This window comes from Colias philodice, chromosome 24 (genome assembly GCF_061535455.1).
Source record: "Colias philodice isolate Cphi_HAF_F1 chromosome 24, ilColPhil1 Martin Lab GWU primary, whole genome shotgun sequence".
NCBI lineage: Eukaryota > Metazoa > Arthropoda > Insecta > Lepidoptera > Pieridae > Colias > Colias philodice.
Window position 1 is genome coordinate 2542081 of NC_143109.1, and position 20743 is coordinate 2562823.

Below are 20743 nucleotides of genomic sequence, written 5' to 3' on the forward strand. Positions count from 1 at the left end.
TAATGGGCAATATATGCTATAAATTAAACATTGTTTTATGTTGGTGGAATACCACATTATGTATAAATATGGCTCCACCAGGGAATCGAAGTCCAAATCAGAACTTATAGTAAATTCTATAATATAAGTAGTATTTAATTTCATAAAAAGCGTGTGCTTAATTTAGGCTTTAGTTCTCTACATTCAGAGAACTAAAAGGAGCAAGTAATTTTTTTCATTGTTCACGTAGGAAGAAGTTGAGACAAATTACAATATTTTGTGCATTCATATGAAAGATTTAGGGACGATTTTTCAATGCTTGGTTAAAACTTATCCGTCCAATAAAGTATTACACAAGAATATTAAAATGTCACGTAAACTGTAAAATAGCGAGCAATTGTAATACGTTTTTAAAATGGTAGTTTTATACATTATTCGACGAATAAGTTTTAACCGAGGATTGAAAAATCAGCCCTTAATCAACTAAAGTATTCGTTCTATATCCATACATACAGCTTAAGGCTATACACATATTAATAATAGTTATTACATTGAACAGATGAAAAATAATTACATTAATTACATTAATTATATATTTATATTATAATGAACAGTTAAATACTAAAATCCTACGAATAAAATACGGTAATTAAGCAATGTAAAGAGATCAATAACCAATGTAACAGTAAAACGTACACTTGCGATTCGTAAAACCCGTAAATATTAGATACAAAGGTCTATGTTACGGAGAGGTGCTTGGCCGAAGGTCGATAACTCTTCGGTGCAAATATTTTTGCCGATATAATTGACTGATGATAAGGCATTTTTATTTTTATAAAGTGTGATCGTTTGAACGCTAAACTTTGTTAATAAATCAATTTATGTATAGACATTAAGGTCTTCGGCGGCTTTAAAGTGTAATTCTTTTCAAGAAGGTAAATGTGCCATATAATTATTTTTGACAAATTATTATTAATATGTTATTGTATTATTCGTTCACGCTTCGTTACAACACCCTGTAAACATATAAAAAAAAATTAAATTAAAACACCCCTTCCTTATTTCAGTTGTCAGTGTTAGTGTTTATATTAAGCAAAAAATCACATTTCAAAAGTCATTTCAATTTCAAAATATACTGCAGCGTTGTGGGCTTATTTTTAATTAATTACTGCGAACAAACAAAGCTCTCGACCATTTAACAAGTTCACTTTATTATGTTGAAATGTAGAATCATGGCCTATTTTACAAGACATTTAGATAGCAAATAATATGAAATCATCGCATGATATACAATGGGCCTGTTGGCTGTTACATTATATATTATTGTAATCTCAAGTGAATGAACTAGCAAGGTCTGAGATGTCTCATTGTTATAAGTTACAGGAAAAATTGCGTCGTATATTATGACTGTACGCATGTTGAGGTTTTGTGTTGTTCGTATTCGCTTCGCTTCGCTCTGTAGATAGAGGTGAGCGAAGGCTAGCTATGTGTTACTGATAAGGGCTAGCTGTAATATCAAATATTATCTAGGAACTTTGCTCATTCAATTGCTTAAATTGTTTTCTTCTGTTTATTTCTTTTGGTTTATTAATTATTACACATTTTACATTAAAAAGACAGACAATATAATTACTTTGCATACTTTTGGACTTTGGTTCATATTTTAAGCAGAGACTGATAACTAAAATATCCAATCATTGTCAATAACTGTTATTATTTCTCCGATAAACTGTTTCCCGTTGTCCACAAAATGTATATATACCTGTTACGTTTTCGTTTCTCAATTAAAGAAGAGATTTAGATCAATCGTAATTAATCCTAGACCAATTATACAAGCGACTCTTTTTATAAAAAAAAATATTAGTAGTAGCTATAATACAGTGAACCATTTATTGAGAAGTGTATTGCATAAATAAATACTTAAACCACGAGACATTTTATAGTACGTTAAACACTTCAAAACAAAATTACCCTCTAGGTGTGGCCAGGTAACATATAATAAGGAATTAAGGCACCGGCGCAGCTTCCATCAATTTGTCATCTTTTTATTTGAACGCATTGCAAATATAGCAAATGTAGAGTCAATAATATTTAGACTTGTTTATAATATAATTGTTATAATATTATGGCATGGCAGAAAATTATAATATGTATTTCTTTGTTTCAGGTTTGAAGACTGGCAATTCAACATTTCAAAAGTTGGGCATCACGTTAAGAAGAATGATAATAAATGACATGAAGATACAATTGTGATAAAATATATTTTATGTATTAAAATGTCTATGATATAATTCTCGTTTCATTTTTGCCTGTAATTTCATTAAATTATATTTCTCATATAAAGAATACAGTTTAAAAAGATAATTCTCTACATTTGTTTTTTCAATAATCATTCTCTCTAAACAGAGTTATAAAATAATAGACTCATACCTAGTCTATTTACCTCATAAGTCTAACAACATTTAGATCAATGCCCGGCCGCCCTTGCGCCGACCGAACTCCTTATGTAAAGGCAATGGACGGTGTGTGTGTCCATTGTTCTACGATACGATATTAGTAATAGATATTTGATGGTTATCGGTGTTTAGTGGTAATGATTATCTGATCAATATCTGTGATAAATGATTAACAAAACAACAAATGGTTGTTTTTAAATAAACCAGACGAAATTGATAAAATATGTTTGTTTTTGTTGTATAGTTTGATTAACGAATTGATATATTCTATCATAAGTACATAAAAATATCGTTTAGTTAGATTAATGTAATGTTTTCATATTTTTTTATAAATACTTCAAACCATAATAATATGTGGAAACCAAAACATTCACAAAGCCTGTAAAGCGTGTCACACACGGTGAAGATATCTACTATAATATTTTATAGGTATCCGGTATCAGCGTTCTGACCATCATTTTTCTTTTTGTCATTGCGTACTAAGACCCCTGTAGAACCCTCTACAAATGACCCGAAATTTTGTGGGTCTAATCTACGACAAATAAATCTTATAGCATAGTTGATTATAAAATTGAAAGATTTCAATATTAGCACAGAGTACCGTGTAACAATGGACAAAGATTCTAATTCAGAGGAGTCTTCGTCAGATCATCGCTGATTTTATCTCATTACAGATGCAAACAAAACGTAAAAACTAACAGCGTTGCATTATATTGCCTGAATGCGCAACTTTGTAGTGACAATTGAGTATAGACTGTTTATATGGTCATAGATTTTTTTTTATTTTGTTAGTTAAGGGAATTTCAATGGGACACCTGGAGTTAGATACTGTATTTATTCATATAAATTATCCTACTAATATTATTATATATGCGAAAGTTTGTGAGGATGTGTATCACATGTATATATCTCTTTCACCAAATACTACTGAACCGATTACAGTGAAATTTAGCACACATATAGAGGGTAACTTGGATTAGCACATAGGATAGGTTTATTCTCGTAACACCTACGGGAACAGGAACTACGCGGGTTTTTCTTTGAAAACGCAGGCGAAGAAGCGGGCGGAAAGCTAGTTGTATGATAATATGTTTAATGTTAAGTAAGTTATAAACATGATTTTGCAGATCCTATGGTTATATTTATACTCATAAATTTAGTAAAGTGTGGATTTCCCCGAAATATTGAGTTTGATAAAATTTTTATGGGACCAATTCGACACCGTTCCGCATCAAACAAAAAAAAGAATCACCTAAATCGTTTCAGAAACCTCGGAGTAATCGGTGTACATACATAAATAAAATAAAAAAAAAACATACCGGCCGAATTGATAACCTCCTCCTTTTTTTGAAGTCGGTTAAAAAATGAGAAACCCACCAACAATATCAATATAATTTCATACTTGTAATAAAGCTAACAATAAAGAAGAAGAAATAAATACTTTTTTACCTGTAATAATATAAAAATATAAATAAACCTAATTTGAAAGCTGTGGAATGAATATTCGTCACAAGGGTTTTCAATTTCCTTCTATTTTTTATTATTGCAAATTCATTAGTAATTATTAAGAGTTTCTAATTAATTTCATCCAGTACTTTAGACTCATAAATTAAAATACTAACATGACTCAAAAAATACGCATCATTCCCAGAACCTTACGCGGTTGCGTAAGAATTGACGTAAAATTCGCGCGTAAAAGTTCGCTGACCTTTTATTTATTTGAACATATGAAGCGTGTTATTGCTTAGGGCAGACATCTGAGGTGAATGGCCAATTTGGATGCTGTTCGGGCTTCAGATGACAGGGTCGAATTGACTCATCTGCCTTCGCAAAATCTGTAATATAAAATTTTATCTGTATGTATCACACACACACATTATCAAGCTCACACACAAATGCAACACGAACGAATCATCATTCGCACACCTATACAGAACTCCACTGTATATTTTCGGTTAATAGCTTTTGAATATATGTAGAATTAAGTCAACGCTGTAGCATAGTTATTCAGAGAAATGTTAACTAACACATAATATGGATGATTATCGGAAATTAAATGTATATGATTAATATTAAATCTATCAAATATGTGAGAAAGAATGTAAAATTTTCGAAACTGAATACATCGTATCGTTTATAACGAAGTCGTATCATTTATGAATGTATTACTTCTATTTTCTATAACCAGTAAGTTATTTATTCTCGAAAGGCCACATTTCATAGATTTACTAGAAAGCAAATTATTCCTATAAAATAAAATTATCAGTAAATATTTCTCAGTGAAATAATTTAATTAAACTAAATAATCTTTGAAATCCGTCCCTGTGTCCTGAAGGAAAGAGTTCGTTAACATCAAAGGGCCGATGTCTGAAATGTTTGGTTCCCAAGCAGTTCTTTCACATCGGTTTTTGACACTTCTACGTGCGTTGCTATTAAAGGTTCACTATTATAAATATTTGCTCCAACGAAGTGTATTTTTGCAAAAGATTTTATTGAACTTTGAACTCTTATTTTTATTATTTTTATAGAACAAAGCTTCCTTTCAGACATGCATACTTTTTACATCATTTTTATTATTCAAGTTTTAGATATAATATACCCTAATTAGGGTCAATTACATATTTATCATGTGTTTTTCCTTGATTTTACACTTCAAACAATACGTGATAAACTTATCTTTTGGGATTACCGAATTCAGCACATGCCAAATAATAGCGTTGTTATCATCTTATTACAATATTTTATCAGAATTACAAAAATTAGGCAAGTGGCGAAATGAACTGTTATAGCGGCAGTACACATGGGGCCAAGGCGTTGGGCCAACGTGTTGGGAAAAAATGAAGGATATCAAGATTCCTGTTCACACATTGGCGTACTGATCATTCTGCATTGGCGCTTCAAAGATGGACGTAGTCCGTAGAAGTTCTTGCAGCCGCGGCAATTTATTTATATACAGTGCGTTTAATTATTACGTACATGTGCATCAATAACAATGATGAATGAGTGTACTCTGCCGTCTGCGATGATACCATTTTCCAATCTCTATTGTCCTTTTTTTATAACTGTATAAATAAAACATTATTATGTTTAGATTTTTTCAAATGTTTAAAATGTGTACATTTTACATTTAATTTAATTTTAACTACTTACCTATAAAACGAAACTTTAAAGATTAGATTTTAGATATTATTTTATTAAATGATAATATTATTTATGTAATAAAGCACAATTTGATCAAAATCATGCTCATTGTATATTGTTATTTAATTTTTAAGAACAAGTAACTTTTTAATACTATTTTACTCATTTTATAAATATATTCATTTTTTTATCGCATTGTATGAAAGTTAGATAAGAAAAACATCTAGAATAATATAATAAATAGAAAATAGAACATCTAATTTATTGAGTCATATGGTTTTATTTTTGTGTAGTTCATGCCGTGGATTCCAAATTATTCCTTCATGTTGATACAAATCTACGAATTGTAAAACCTCGGCGCCGCCATCGCTATCGGAACATGGTTAAACATAAATTTCATTGACGCGCAACGATACTGTCTCCGCTGACGAGTAACAACAAACTGAACAAGACACCAACGTGTGAACGCTGTTTGTGGAGCGCGCCAAGATCCTTTGATGTGTGCACAAAAAACCGACAACATTCGGTTGGCCTGCCAATATTGGCGCCAACTAGGCTAATGAAGCCAACATACCGCCAAGTAGCTCTCTACACGTTGGCCCAACCCGTTGGCCCAACACGTTGGCCCAATGTGTACTGCCACCATTATAGCAACCGATTGCTACGTCTACGCGGGGTCGATGGCCGCTACGCGCTACGTGTCAACGCACTCGTAGACCGTCTACGAAATAGACGAATCTATTTCTAATAAAACTATTTCTATGATATTATTTATATTTAATATGGAATTAATATTCTTTGATAAATACAATTCTGAATTACTTTACTTACTTTTATGAAGTGCATATTTTCATTTTCACAAAGTTACATAAATAATTCTTAATATATTATAACGTTTTAATTGGATGTAATTATTAATTAAGGATACTTTTTAAAACTTGACGAGGCGTATAACAAGATTAACACCCAATAAATTCAATTCTTATTTCTTAATCGAATTTCCGACACAGGTTATCAATTTATAAAGTATTTTATCTTATTTTAAGAATAAAAGTCACCAAAATAAGCGACGCGTCGTCTTATTGTGTGTGACGCGTCGCCCATCGACATTCACCAAAATAAATATTGAATTATGTTAAATTGAATGTGGCATATGAATGGAATTGTAACGAGACATAGAGATATACTGCAATATATCTATATAATAAAAATGAATCGTTAAATGTGTTGCTAAGGGCAAAACTCGAGAACGGCTGAACCGATTTCGTTCATTCTTATTTTATAATATTCTTTGAAGTACGAGGATCGTTCTTATGGAGAGAAAATATAAATATGTACCACGGGCGAAGCTGGGGCGGACCGCTAGTATTCTAATAAAAATTAAGATAGTAACAACAATGTAACAGGGAAGGAATGAATAACAATATTATTACATTTAGTAGTAAAAATAAATATAAGAAATTATAAAGGCCAATCGCCTTTAATTTTCTTTGTTACGTTTTCAGTACCTATGGTTACGTTTTTAGGCCGGAAACGTTGAATAAATTAGGATGAATTTGTAATATGGGACTATGATATAATCTCTACTAATCCCTACTAATATTCTAAATGCGAAAATAAATCTATCTGTCTGTCTGTCTATCTCTTCTTCCCGCCTAAACCACTGAACCAATTTGGATGAAATTTACTACTGAGATAGTTTCAGATTTATTTAAGAAAGGACATAGCATAGATTTTATCACAGAAATTTCTTGGGAGCGGGAACAATGCGGGTTTTTATTCAACAACGCAGGCGAAGCCGCAGGCAGAGAGTTAGTATGCTATAAACTAACATAAGAGGGGTTGCAAAAAGAATGGAAGTTTGTGTGTATGTAATATTATTATAACGTAATTTAACGCGAGCAAAGTCGAGGGCTAAATACTAGTGTTAGTGATACGAATTACAACATCGCATTGCAGACAAAAGAGATCTTATCAATACTATAAAAACAGTGTAAAAATAAAATGACTGTGCTGTTATCGGTCATTGAACTCTATATTTAGACCATATTTATATAATGGCTGAGATATTGTTATTTTATTTTTGTACTTTTTATGATGAAATGTTTATAAATGTGATAGTGTAATATAACTGACAATTTGCAATATTTTTTCGCTGATAATACCCAATAACAAGATCGTATTAATTTTTAATAATCCATAATAAAATATCATTGTTTTAACATTATTGTAGGTTTACTACACAACTAGACAAATATATTGTTATTTATTTTAATTTCATTGTAATGTGACATACATTTCAACTATCTTAAAACCTATCCCAAGTCCTCTCTAATTAAGTTTCACACTATATCTGTACCAAATTTCATTGAAATCGGTTCAGTGATTTATACGTGAAGAAGAGAAGCTCATACCTCAGCTTTGTAACTACATTTAGCAAATAAAGGCAATTTGAATTTTGAAGTTGAATTTGAGACAGTCACAGACAGACAGATTGACAAAATTACTTTCGCATTTATAGATCGAACTATCTTTAACCACTGCACCCTACTTCTAACGTTCCAGAAATATCAATTAACAAAAAATTGCACTCTAGACTAATTTAATGACAGTTATAAACAAACGTGACATCATGTACCGCGTCTCGCCGAATGATTTAGTCGTCTTTGTTGTCTGGCGAATTATATTCAAGCTAAATGTAATGCAATGAATAAATAATGGAAGTTGTTGTCTGAAAATTAGTTTAGATCTGTCGCGGTTGATTGTGTTAAGAAAACAAAATCGTGGACTTTGTTTTTCTTTTCAACCGACTTCAAAAAATGAGCAGGTTCGCAATTGTTTTGGAGTTTGTTACCTCGGAACTTTAGATTGGGTAAAACTATTATGATTACCTATCCTTTTTTAATTTGAGAGCAAACGCCTTGTTTCAACGAATCATTCATTTGCAAGTCTTAAGCGTGGGTATGCGTTAAGTATTATAATATGTATTTTAATCCAGTTTTAAATCCACTTTAAAGACTATATTGTCCCAATATACTTTGATAGTGACTATATTGTACAAGTTAAGAAATGAAATAATCTATTACAATATTTTTACATTTATAAATGTTGTAAATGTTGTGGGTTGTATACAACGCACAGCCCAAACCACTGGACGGATATGGCTGAAATTTGGCGTGCACATAGATGTTAGAACGTAGACATCCACTAGTAAAGGATTTTGATCAATTCTTCCCCCAAGGGGACAAATAGGTAATGAAAGCTGAAGTTGAAGTACCATGAACCATCTTTTCTACGAAGGCTGTTCCCATAAAAAATAAAATATACATATCTATAAAGATTTTTATTATTTTATTATTGTAATCAACACTAGGTACCTGAAATTTCAAAATTAAGTCATGGGAATTGTAATTATAATGTTCATTGCAAGCACATTATGTTACGATTGCAACTTTGTATGTTCAACCCACCATGTTGTTACATCATTGATGTACCGTTATGTTAGGCTGATTCATAACGAATTTAACCGTATTGTTAAACCGTGTTTAACCTTATTTTACAGATTAGGAGATCAATGCGAAATCGTTTATGGATGATGATTCAAAAGGATATTGTTTAAAGTTTGATTTTAAAGGTTTTTGAGTTGGAGTTTATTATACAATATAAGAAAAAAAATAATTTTCCAATAAACATATGAAACTCGCCTCTATATGTTCTAACTAATAATTATTATGAATAGATTTTCATGTAACTAGCATTATTTTTAAGGCAGAAGTATCTTTAGAAAAGGCAATGGTTACAATGCGTTCATTCATTTTCAGGAACACATTTCAGTTACAATAACTTGTAGTAGCATTATTTATTGGTACAAAGTCCACCTGAAACTATCTATTTATCGTAATGCACATATTTGCTCATCATGTGTACAATCTACATTATTGTGAATATACGATGAATATACCAGTACCCACATGACGAGTATATATATATATGTACCCAGCACCCACGCAGATCACAACGAGATGCTGTCAACGTGACTGTTAGATAATAAAATTATCTATTCATGACTGCGTAATCAGATCTCGGCGGGAAAGCGACGGTTGGCGCGGTTGAAATGTGGATGGGTCAAACTGAAGCGCACTTTTTTTTAAAGTACGGTTTGATTGAATCTTGAGAAAGTATGATAAATTATAATTTAAATCTTCATAGTATATTATTAGAAATGTGATAAAACAAAAATACGAATTATTATCAGGAGAGATGTTAGAATAATTAAACTTTTCTTTAATTGCCGTAACTGAGACTAAAAGTGTATGTACATAACCGGAATAGACTATAATCTACTAGTTGTGCATCGGGATGCAGCCCACACTGCTTCGCTCCTGTTGGTCTTAGCGTGATGATATATAGCCTATAGGTATATACCCTTCCTCGATAAATGGGCTATCTAACACCGAAATATTTCTTCAAATCGACCAGTAGTTCTTGAGAGTAGCGCGTTCAAACAAACAAACTCTTCGACTTTATAATATTATAGATATCTTGTAAAAACCCTATATCAATGGAAAGCAATTAACAATTCAATTCTGGTCATCCGTTACGATAAAAAATTCAAGAGTAAAGTTTGTCGAACTACCCGCGTTAATATTAAAACATGCAAAACTATCGAATGGGATCGTAGAACAAGCATGCGCGCTAACGTGAGTTCTACACACGGGATTGGAAAATGAAAAACAATTAGTATAAAATATTTATTTTAGCCAACTTGCTCCAGAGTAAAGTATGTGGATAACCAATTTGTTATTCCTATCCTTTTTGCATCATAAACCTTATCTTATATAAGGAAGAGCCTATTGTACGCATACAGCATAAACAAAATCTAAAAAATCCTGTAAAAAAAGGTACATTTTAATTTTAAGTTACACAATTACAAATTTAAGATTCAACTTTTTTATTCGTATATATATTTCTAAAATAACGATTCATTTAAATGTAAAAAATTTGCCTTTAAAATTATGTGAAAAAAAAATTAATTGGTTAAATTTGCCAGCATTATTTCACGCCGTGGAAGCTTCTACAACACATTAAAAAGGATAATGAAAACCGGGACTGACCGGACGTTTTTGTATTAATTTTATAGCTTTCTATTATGTAAGCTAATTGTATTACAACACGATTTATATTTTAATATCATTAATTTAACTATCATCTGATTCACAAAATAAAATGATTCAGTGACTTAAGAATATTATAAATATAGAAACATAGTTCAGTATAGTAACAAAACAAGCTTAAATTAGGTATTTATCTAAGAACAAAATCACGAATAACTAGATGAAAAATTATACAAGGAAATAAATGAAATCCATCGATGAGTTTTAACATGAAAACTAACATAAAAGTAGGTATATAGTGCAATGTGGCAAAAATAGACTAATTATTGTGATGATAATGATGGTAAAAACATATTTTTTGTATGAATACTGTACTATTTTCGATTTTAATGTGATCCCTATAACTCCTGTAATTTACTAAATAATTATATTGTAACAAAATACGTAAGTCATGTACAATATTCCCTTTTAAGGTCATGTAACATGTGCGTTTCACATCTGTTTCACTCATCTTGCTTGTAAATTGCATAATTTCATTTAAAAACTCATTTATGAATACTATATAACTATCAATATTTTGTAAGTTATTACTTTAGCTAGCGGCTTTGCTCAAAATCTGCTCTACTACATACTAAAGTTGAGACAATTCTGATAACTCATAGCAAAATCGCAACAAATATCATACATACGACTCAATAATAACGATTTCTTCACGTATCATGCTCAATAATTTCTAAACTGTAATTGCCAAGAAAAACAAACACAAGAAAATAATATATTCTATTAATGTTGATAAGAAACGAAGCAAGCCCTCACGTGTGTTCTAGTGCCAGTTTGAAATAGAATCGTCTAAAAATAGTCTGTGTACAAAACAATGATGGCCTTGCCATTATTTCTTGATATTGTTTATTTATATCGATCGAGCCTTTTGCACTCGATTTTACATGTAAATTATAATCGATTACATATCGATAAAGCTTATGTATATGGAATCGAAATATGTTTTGACGTAAAAACTTGTTTACTGATCATACAAAATTCTTAAAGTAAAAAAGCAGAAGAGCTTTTAAGTATGTTTGCAGCTCATTAAATTTAATATAATGTTTTCTCTTTTTCATATATAATTGTATTATGCTTTGAACTTAGTTTAATAAAATATTACAAGACAGTTAATTATTTTGCTTTATTTTGAAACATGTGTAATGTGTATTGTTACAACATTTGCGAAGGAAAAAATATGTTTTTATAAGTAATGTAATTTAGATGAAACACCTAAAATTATAAATATTAAAGCAATCCTTGCCATCATTAACCGTAGAAATTGCGCGATGGATGTGAGATTTTTTATTTTTTGATATCAATTCTGTGATGAACTGAAATACTTCGTTTTATGCATTTCTATTTTTTTCCAACGCTGAAATAAGACGAGAATACTCTGGAATAAAAAAAAGATTTTTAAATACACATATATAACCAATCTATAAGATTATAATATATTTGTTGTTGTTCAGAAACTTTAAAAGGGCTTTCATTACAGTGACTTAATTTAATGTAGGTGGACTTTTTTGCTAATAATCGTTATTTTCTTGCGAATAAGGAACAGTATATTTGTACCCTTGTTAACTGGTTACAAGGGCTATATTCATCTGATACTAGGATGCCTAGGTTTCATAAATGATATGCGTAGAGTAGGTAGAGTCAGAGGCAACTTAACCTATATTTACTTAAACATATTTATAGATTTCAGTAATTGAAATAAGAAGTAGATGATGACTTTCTACTTGATGAAATGACTTAATCTCGTGAATTTTAAAGTATTTACTCAGGAATCTTATTACCTACCCTATAATAATATGTGATAATATTAACAACAACTGCAACGGCCGCGGCATCACGAACATAATACGTAAAATAAATTTTATACATACAACATCGAAATATCAATGTCATAATGAAAACAAAAGAACTACATTTTCATCAGAAAACAAGAGTCAATAAAAATTTAACCATTTTCTTATTTCTCTGTATTCCCCTACTCTACACAAGCACAGACACCTGGCAGACCTGTATGTACAGTTAGACAATCCTACTAACATAAAAATACTACACCTACCACCTGGCGCTGCCTAACACATAATAGCGGTCCCATACCGTGTTATGAGATTAGCTAAGAGTAATTGCCTATTGCTATGAAAAAAATGTTCCTTTGAACATACCAGTATATTTTTTACACTGTTTCTTTTTATGTGAAGGGGTAGGTTGTGGTCTGTTTAGTAAAATCTGTTCGGTTAGGTAGATACCTATAGGTATATTTATAGTCAAAGTAATTTATATTTCATTATCTGTCAGGTTTAAATTAGTTTAAGGAAATATTATAAATCATGTAAATAAGTGTAAATACGTTGACCCCAAGGTGACCCTTAAGGGCTTTTTGTAAAAGCAAGCTAATATGAAAGCGTATGCGGTATGGTATGGAAACAGATTAATTTTAGTCGAACTTTTATTGTGTGTGAAGATATTATTAAACTTTATTAGTTTATTATCCTGTAAAAATAAGACTTATAAACAATTGTAAAAGTTTACATGTAAAAATAAGTTTTATATTTGAATTATAAACATTTATTCAATTCATTAGATTTTAATTATACTAGACGTAGTTATTTAAAACTAGAATTGGATTGAAAATCTGGATTTGCATCGATTATTATTGTAACAATAATATTATTTAGATTTTAGACTATTCAGTAGTGTAATTATAGGAAAAGATGATGAAATAGCTTAAAGCCGCCATTCTTTCTCAACTATTAAAAGATTGAATAGATTTTCGGTATAGTTACATCACTTTTAATTATGAAATATTATGTAGATATGTTAAAATATAGACTTCAGTAGATCCTCTAAGAAATATCGTTATTAATTCTATGAATATTATTATTAATGTTGTTCGAAAATAAATGGTTTTAAAACTCGTCGTGTTTTATTGATATTTCCTTATTTCTTGTTTCTATTGTTCTTGTTTTTTCTCATAATCTTAGTTGAGAATGCATTCATTATTCATATGCGTGAAGATGTTGATAATATAATAAAACTCTTTATGATTTTTTTTTGTGTTAGTTTAATATATTTGATAAATCTATGGTTTTGATGAAACGAATAGCAAAGATTTTTACTTGATTGATTGATTCATATTTCCGATTAAAATCAAGTTATAGAAGTTAGTGATTTTGTAACCGATAATAATTATATCGCTTTTCATTGAACGTAAGCCTTATGTCCACAGCAAAATAAAGGACAAAAGCTATAGTTTGGTCGAATTCCCATTATATCTGTATAAAAAGGAGCTTTTTCACTCTTTGAATTATAAATATGATCAAGTTTACTTTATTTTAGTTTATTTATTTTCTTTATTTCTATTATATTATTACCACAACGTTGTCCATTAACTTTTAATTTTAGATATGAAAAAAAAAACGTTAATCGAACATTATTAATTACACAGACTGTGTATAAATAAAAGGTCTAATAAAAAGTAAGACAGAAATAATAACAATGTTACGGATTATTATATACTAGCAAACCCGGCGAAAACCTTTGCTTTTCTTTTTTCCAGCTATAAACCTCACGGAGCCCGAGACCTTTCCAACGAATATAAAAGCGTGGAAATCGGTTCGTGCGTTCTGAAGTTATAGCGTCAGGAAGGAAAACCCGACTTATTTTTATATATGTACCTAGTAGATAACATAATATAATATTAATTTTTAACATAGCATGATATACGAAAGAAAGAAAGTTGTTTTGATGTTAGTGGTTATTTGATCTTAACCTAAAAGTTACTGAAGCTTTGTGAATTTTGTGTCACAGATAGATTATAGCCTGCAGGATTACATTTTTAAAAAGCTCTTATCCTTAATCTTTCTATTATAACTGTTGCCCGCGACTTCGTCCGCGTCGTTATGAATTATTATGAAGATTAATTTATGTAACGCAAGCTGATTTCTTCATCTACTTGTTGGTCTTAGCGTGATGATATATCCTCGATACATGAACTAAATAGCACAGAAAGAATTTTTGCAAATCGGACCAATAGTTTTCGAGATTAGCGCGTTCAAATAAACAAACTCTTCAGCTTTATAATAATATAAGTTTATAGGTATAGATTTGGTAATACTCAAAAGCTATTCTTCTATTCGCACCATCTATCTCATTCCTAAGCCCCCTTTCATAACAATATAACGTGATAAATTACGCAAGCACGTGAACCGACCACGCGACGAAACCACGTGCACATCACCACGTGAGGATTACGCCTATTTCTATTACTACATTTGCTTATTATTGCTTGAATGGTCTGGAAGTTTCTGGAATTTATTGATTTGTTTCATTTGTTACTGCAACGTTTACGTTTTTAAAATAAACTAGCTGCTCCAACAGACGTCGTTGTACTCTATTGCCCCTTTTTCGTGTTCTTTATCCATAAGAAGCTTCCTTGTAGATTAACAAAAATTTTGCGATTTGGTCGAGCTGTTCTCCAGTTTTAAGCTTAGCAAAATAATTAGCGATTCATTTTTATTACATAGATTCCTAGTAAAGCTAAAAATTACGTTACTTACGAGTTACGACGCGACGAGAAAACAAAATACATATGATTTCTACTCATGAAAAAAAATTGTGAAGATTTACCTGGAAAGGCTTTGTCTCAGCGCATTGTAATAAGTGTGATCATTATTAGAGGTGACTAACGAAATCTAGATACATATTAACTTTCTGCATGGGTTTGTTTTTGTATTTAACTCTATGGGTTTGTAATATGTTCAAACAATTGATATTAACAAGAATGGTTTTCGTTAGATAGAGAATGCCACTTTATGATTTAGAAGCCATTAGATACCATTTCGATTTTTAGGGTTTTGGAATAGATAAGTATACGTAATAACCAATATCGTGTAGAATGTCTAAGTTTTATTGTAAACTCGACTCTGTTGTATTAAAATAAAGTTAATTTTACTCTACTAGACTGTAAACATTGAGGTCATGCATCCTTTTTTCAATATATCAAGTCAAATAAACAATTTAATATTAATACGCATAACTCATTTACATAATCGTTTCGTAAAATACAGCTGAGTACATATTTTGCAGGTTTTAAGGTTACGTCATGAGATACAATAATAATTAATGTTATATAACCGGTACTTTTCGTAATAACAAGATATCAAAATGATTATTTTAACAAAAACATATACATGTACCTTTAATTATAAATATCTCATCAGTTTTTGTAAACATCTTCTTAAAAATATTTTGACCGATTTTTATAAATTTGTGTAAAGTTCATTCATGTGAGGACTGAGGAGTAGCAGTGAAAGCATATTCGTTGCAGAATTTTTGCAAGGTTCCTTTTTATGTAGCTGTTGCGTAAGCTAGTGCTTTCTATTCCTACGGCCTACCATATGATTTTATTTTTAATAAACAGCAAAATCATTACATGCAAATCTTGATGCCTGTGCTTTACAAATCTGAATCTGTTAAGCACAGGCATTTACAGTTATGTGTTAATGTATTAAAAATTTAATACAGTAAATCCCATTCATTGTACGCATACAGCATAAACAAAATCTAAAAAATCCTGTAAAAAAAGGTACATTTTAATTTTAAGTTACACAATTACAAATTTAAGATTCAACTTTTTTATTCGTATATATATTTCTAAAATAACGATTCATTTAAATGTAAAAAATTTGCCTTTAAAATTATGTGAAAAAAAAATTAATTGGTTAAATTTGCCAGCATTATTTCACGCCGTGGAAGCTTCTACAACACATTAAAAAGGATAATGAAAACCGGGACTGACCGGACGTTTTTGTATTAATTTTATAGCTTTCTATTATGTAAGCTAATTGTATTACAACACGATTTATATTTTAATATCATTAATTTAACTATCATCTGATTCACAAAATAAAATGATTCAGTGACTTAAGAATATTATAAATATAGAAACATAGTTCAGTATAGTAACAAAACAAGCTTAAATTAGGTATTTATCTAAGAACAAAATCACGAATAACTAGATGAAAAATTATACAAGGAAATAAATGAAATCCATCGATGAGTTTTAACATGAAAACTAACATAAAAGTAGGTATATAGTGCAATGTGGCAAAAATAGACTAATTATTGTGATGATAATGATGGTAAAAACATATTTTTTGTATGAATACTGTACTATTTTCGATTTTAATGTGATCCCTATAACTCCTGTAATTTACTAAATAATTATATTGTAACAAAATACGTAAGTCATGTACAATATTCCCTTTTAAGGTCATGTAACATGTGCGTTTCACATCTGTTTCACTCATCTTGCTTGTAAATTGCATAATTTCATTTAAAAACTCATTTATGAATACTATATAACTATCAATATTTTGTAAGTTATTACTTTAGCTAGCGGCTTTGCTCAAAATCTGCTCTACTACATACTAAAGTTGAGACAATTCTGATAACTCATAGCAAAATCGCAACAAATATCATACATACGACTCAATAATAACGATTTCTTCACGTATCATGCTCAATAATTTCTAAACTGTAATTGCCAAGAAAAACAAACACAAGAAAATAATATATTCTATTAATGTTGATAAGAAACGAAGCAAGCCCTCACGTGTGTTCTAGTGCCAGTTTGAAATAGAATCGTCTAAAAATAGTCTGTGTACAAAACAATGATGGCCTTGCCATTATTTCTTGATATTGTTTATTTATATCGATCGAGCCTTTTGCACTCGATTTTACATGTAAATTATAATCGATTACATATCGATAAAGCTTATGTATATGGAATCGAAATATGTTTTGACGTAAAAACTTGTTTACTGATCATACAAAATTCTTAAAGTAAAAAAGCAGAAGAGCTTTAGCATACTTACCTATATCCTTGTAAGTGTTCTTCAAGTGCGTGTTTGATTAAAAAAAATGTGATGTAAATATAATTTATTTTCTCGAGCTTTTAATTTTTAAACAATGAAGCTTTGTAACAATTATTTATTATTTATACAAATCGCTTCATTCGTCTGCAAATCATGCAATTAACAGCAAATTATAAAAATAATTGTGCAATGTATAGCCGCCATCTTTGTTCAATTTGCCGCCAATAATGACATGATTTTAACGAGGCAAAGGCATCAACCCATACAGCCAGAAAAACACGATTTACGGTAACAATTTTATCCATTCGGCGAATTGTAGACGTGACATTTAGAGATGTTTAGTTCATGTGGGTATAAATATCGTTGCATGCGCCCTTGTCGCGACGGCCGGCGACCCCGGTACCAAGGTCGAGCACACATGCGCGATGGTTGTGAGGGTAAGCATCGCACGCACGGCCGGCGGCTGGATGGGTGAGCGGAGCTTTTAGGGATAGTTTGATGTAACATGGTTTTTCTGTAATTTTACAAGTTTTGATTATTGTAAATCTAAATGTATTCATTTTAAAATTATTGATAAGTATGTATTCATAAAATAATTATGATAAGTTCTAAATGTAATGATAAAGAGGAAATATTTTATTGCTTATTTGTTACGATTAAACTTACGATTAGTTTAAGATTAATTTAAAATATATACACTATTAGAAAGCGAGTAACAGGTTACATTTTATTACTATGATTAATTTATGTTATGTTATTATTATGCTATATTATATTATTATTAATTTGGGTATACGGAGGAAATGCTAATTTTTAATAAACAGGGGTTGAATTAATGTTAATCTTTATGCATGCAAAATCAAAAATATAAACAAGGTCTTTGAACGTAATATCTGTAATTCTTACTAATTGAATATAACCTTCGAAAAAAATATATTTACGTTACAAAAAACCTTAACATTGACTTAAAGCGAAAAGCTGTGATTCAATCATTACACATTTTATTTTATTTTTATCGATGACTAGCATAAGGAAATATAGAGACATTGAACTTGATAATGACTAAAGTTGTATTGAATTTTCTATGGAATTTCAATTAAAAAGAAAACGCATAATCGAAAGCCGGACTTGGCGTCCCTTTCGCACTTGTGTGTTACACTTTCGTGGGAAAGGGATGGGGTGATCTGGTCTGGTCTAATGTGCGCATTTCAGCCCAATGACGCAATCCTTACGCAAGGGTTCGTTGACCCCAAGGTGACCCTTAAGGGCTTTTTGTAAAAGCAAGCTAATATGAAAGCGTATGCGGTATGGTATGGAAACAGATTAATTTTAGTCGAACTTTTATTGTGTGTGAAGATATTATTAAACTTTATTAGTTTATTATCCTGTAAAAATAAGACTTATAAACAATTGTAAAAGTTTACATGTAAAAATAAGTTTTATATTTGAATTATAAACATTTATTCAATTCATTAGATTTTAATTATACTAGACGTAGTTATTTAAAACTAGAATTGGATTGAAAATCTGGATTTGCATCGATTATTATTGTAACAATAATATTATTTAGATTTTAGACTATTCAGTAGTGTAATTATAGGAAAAGATGATGAAATAGCTTAAAGCCGCCATTCTTTCTCAACTATTAAAAGATTGAATAGATTTTCGGTATAGTTACATCACTTTTAATTATGAAATATTATGTAGATATGTTAAAATATAGACTTCAGTAGATCCTCTAAGAAATATCGTTATTAATTCTATGAATATTATTATTAATGTTGTTCGAAAATAAATGGTTTTAAAACTCGTCGTGTTTTATTGATATTTCCTTATTTCTTGTTTCTATTGTTCTTGTTTTTTCTCATAATCTTAGTTGAGAATGCATTCATTATTCATATGCGTGAAGATGTTGATAATATAATAAAACTCTTTATGATTTTTTTTTGTGTTAGTTTAATATATTTGATAAATCTATGGTTTTGATGAAACGAATAGCAAAGATTTTTACTTGATTGATTGATTCATATTTCCGATTAAAATCAAGTTATAGAAGTTAGTGATTTTGTAACCGATAATAATTATATCGCTTTTCATTGAACGTAAGCCTTATGTCCACAGCAAAATAAAGGACAAAAGCTATAGTTTGGTCGAATTCCCATTATATCTGTATAAAAAGGAGCTTTTTCACTCTTTGAATTATAAATATGATCAAGTTTACTTTATTTTAGTTTATTTATTTTCTTTATTTCTATTATATTATTACCACAACGTTGTCCATTAACTTTTAATTTTAGATATGAAAAAAAAAACGTTAATCGAACATTATTAATTACACAGACTGTGTATAAATAAAAGGTCTAATAAAAAGTAAGACAGAAATAATAACAATGTTACGGATTATTATATACTAGCAAACCCGGCGAAAACCTTTGCTTTTCTTTTTTCCAGCTATAAACCTCACGGAGCCCGAGACCTTTCCAACGAATATAAAAGCGTGGAAATCGGTTCGTGCGTTCTGAAGTTATAGCGTCAGGAAGGAAAACCCGACTTATTTTTATATATGTACCTAGTAGATAACATAATATAATATTAATTTTTAACATAGCATGATATACGAAAGAAAGAAAGTTGTTTTGATGTTAGTGGTTATTTGATCTTAACCTAAAAGTTACTGAAGCTTTGTGAATTTTGTGTCACAGATAGATTATAGCCTGCAGGATTACATTTTTAAAAAGCTCTTATCCTTAATCTTTCTATTATAACTGTTGCCCGCGACTTCGTCCGCGTCGTTATGAATTATTATGAAGATTAATTTATGTAACGCAAGCTGATTTCTTCATCTACTTGTTGGTCTTAGCGTGATGATATATCCTCGATACATGAACTAAATAGCACAGAAAGAATTTTTGCAAATCGGACCAATAGTTTTCGAGATTAGCGCGTTCAAATAAACAAACTCTTCAGCTTTATAATAATATAAGTTTATAGGTATAGATTTGGTAATACTCAAAAGCTATTCTTCTATTCGCACCATCTATCTCATTCCTAAGCCCCCTTTCATAACAATATAACGTGATAAATTACGCAAGCACGTGAACCGACCACGCGACGAAACCACGTG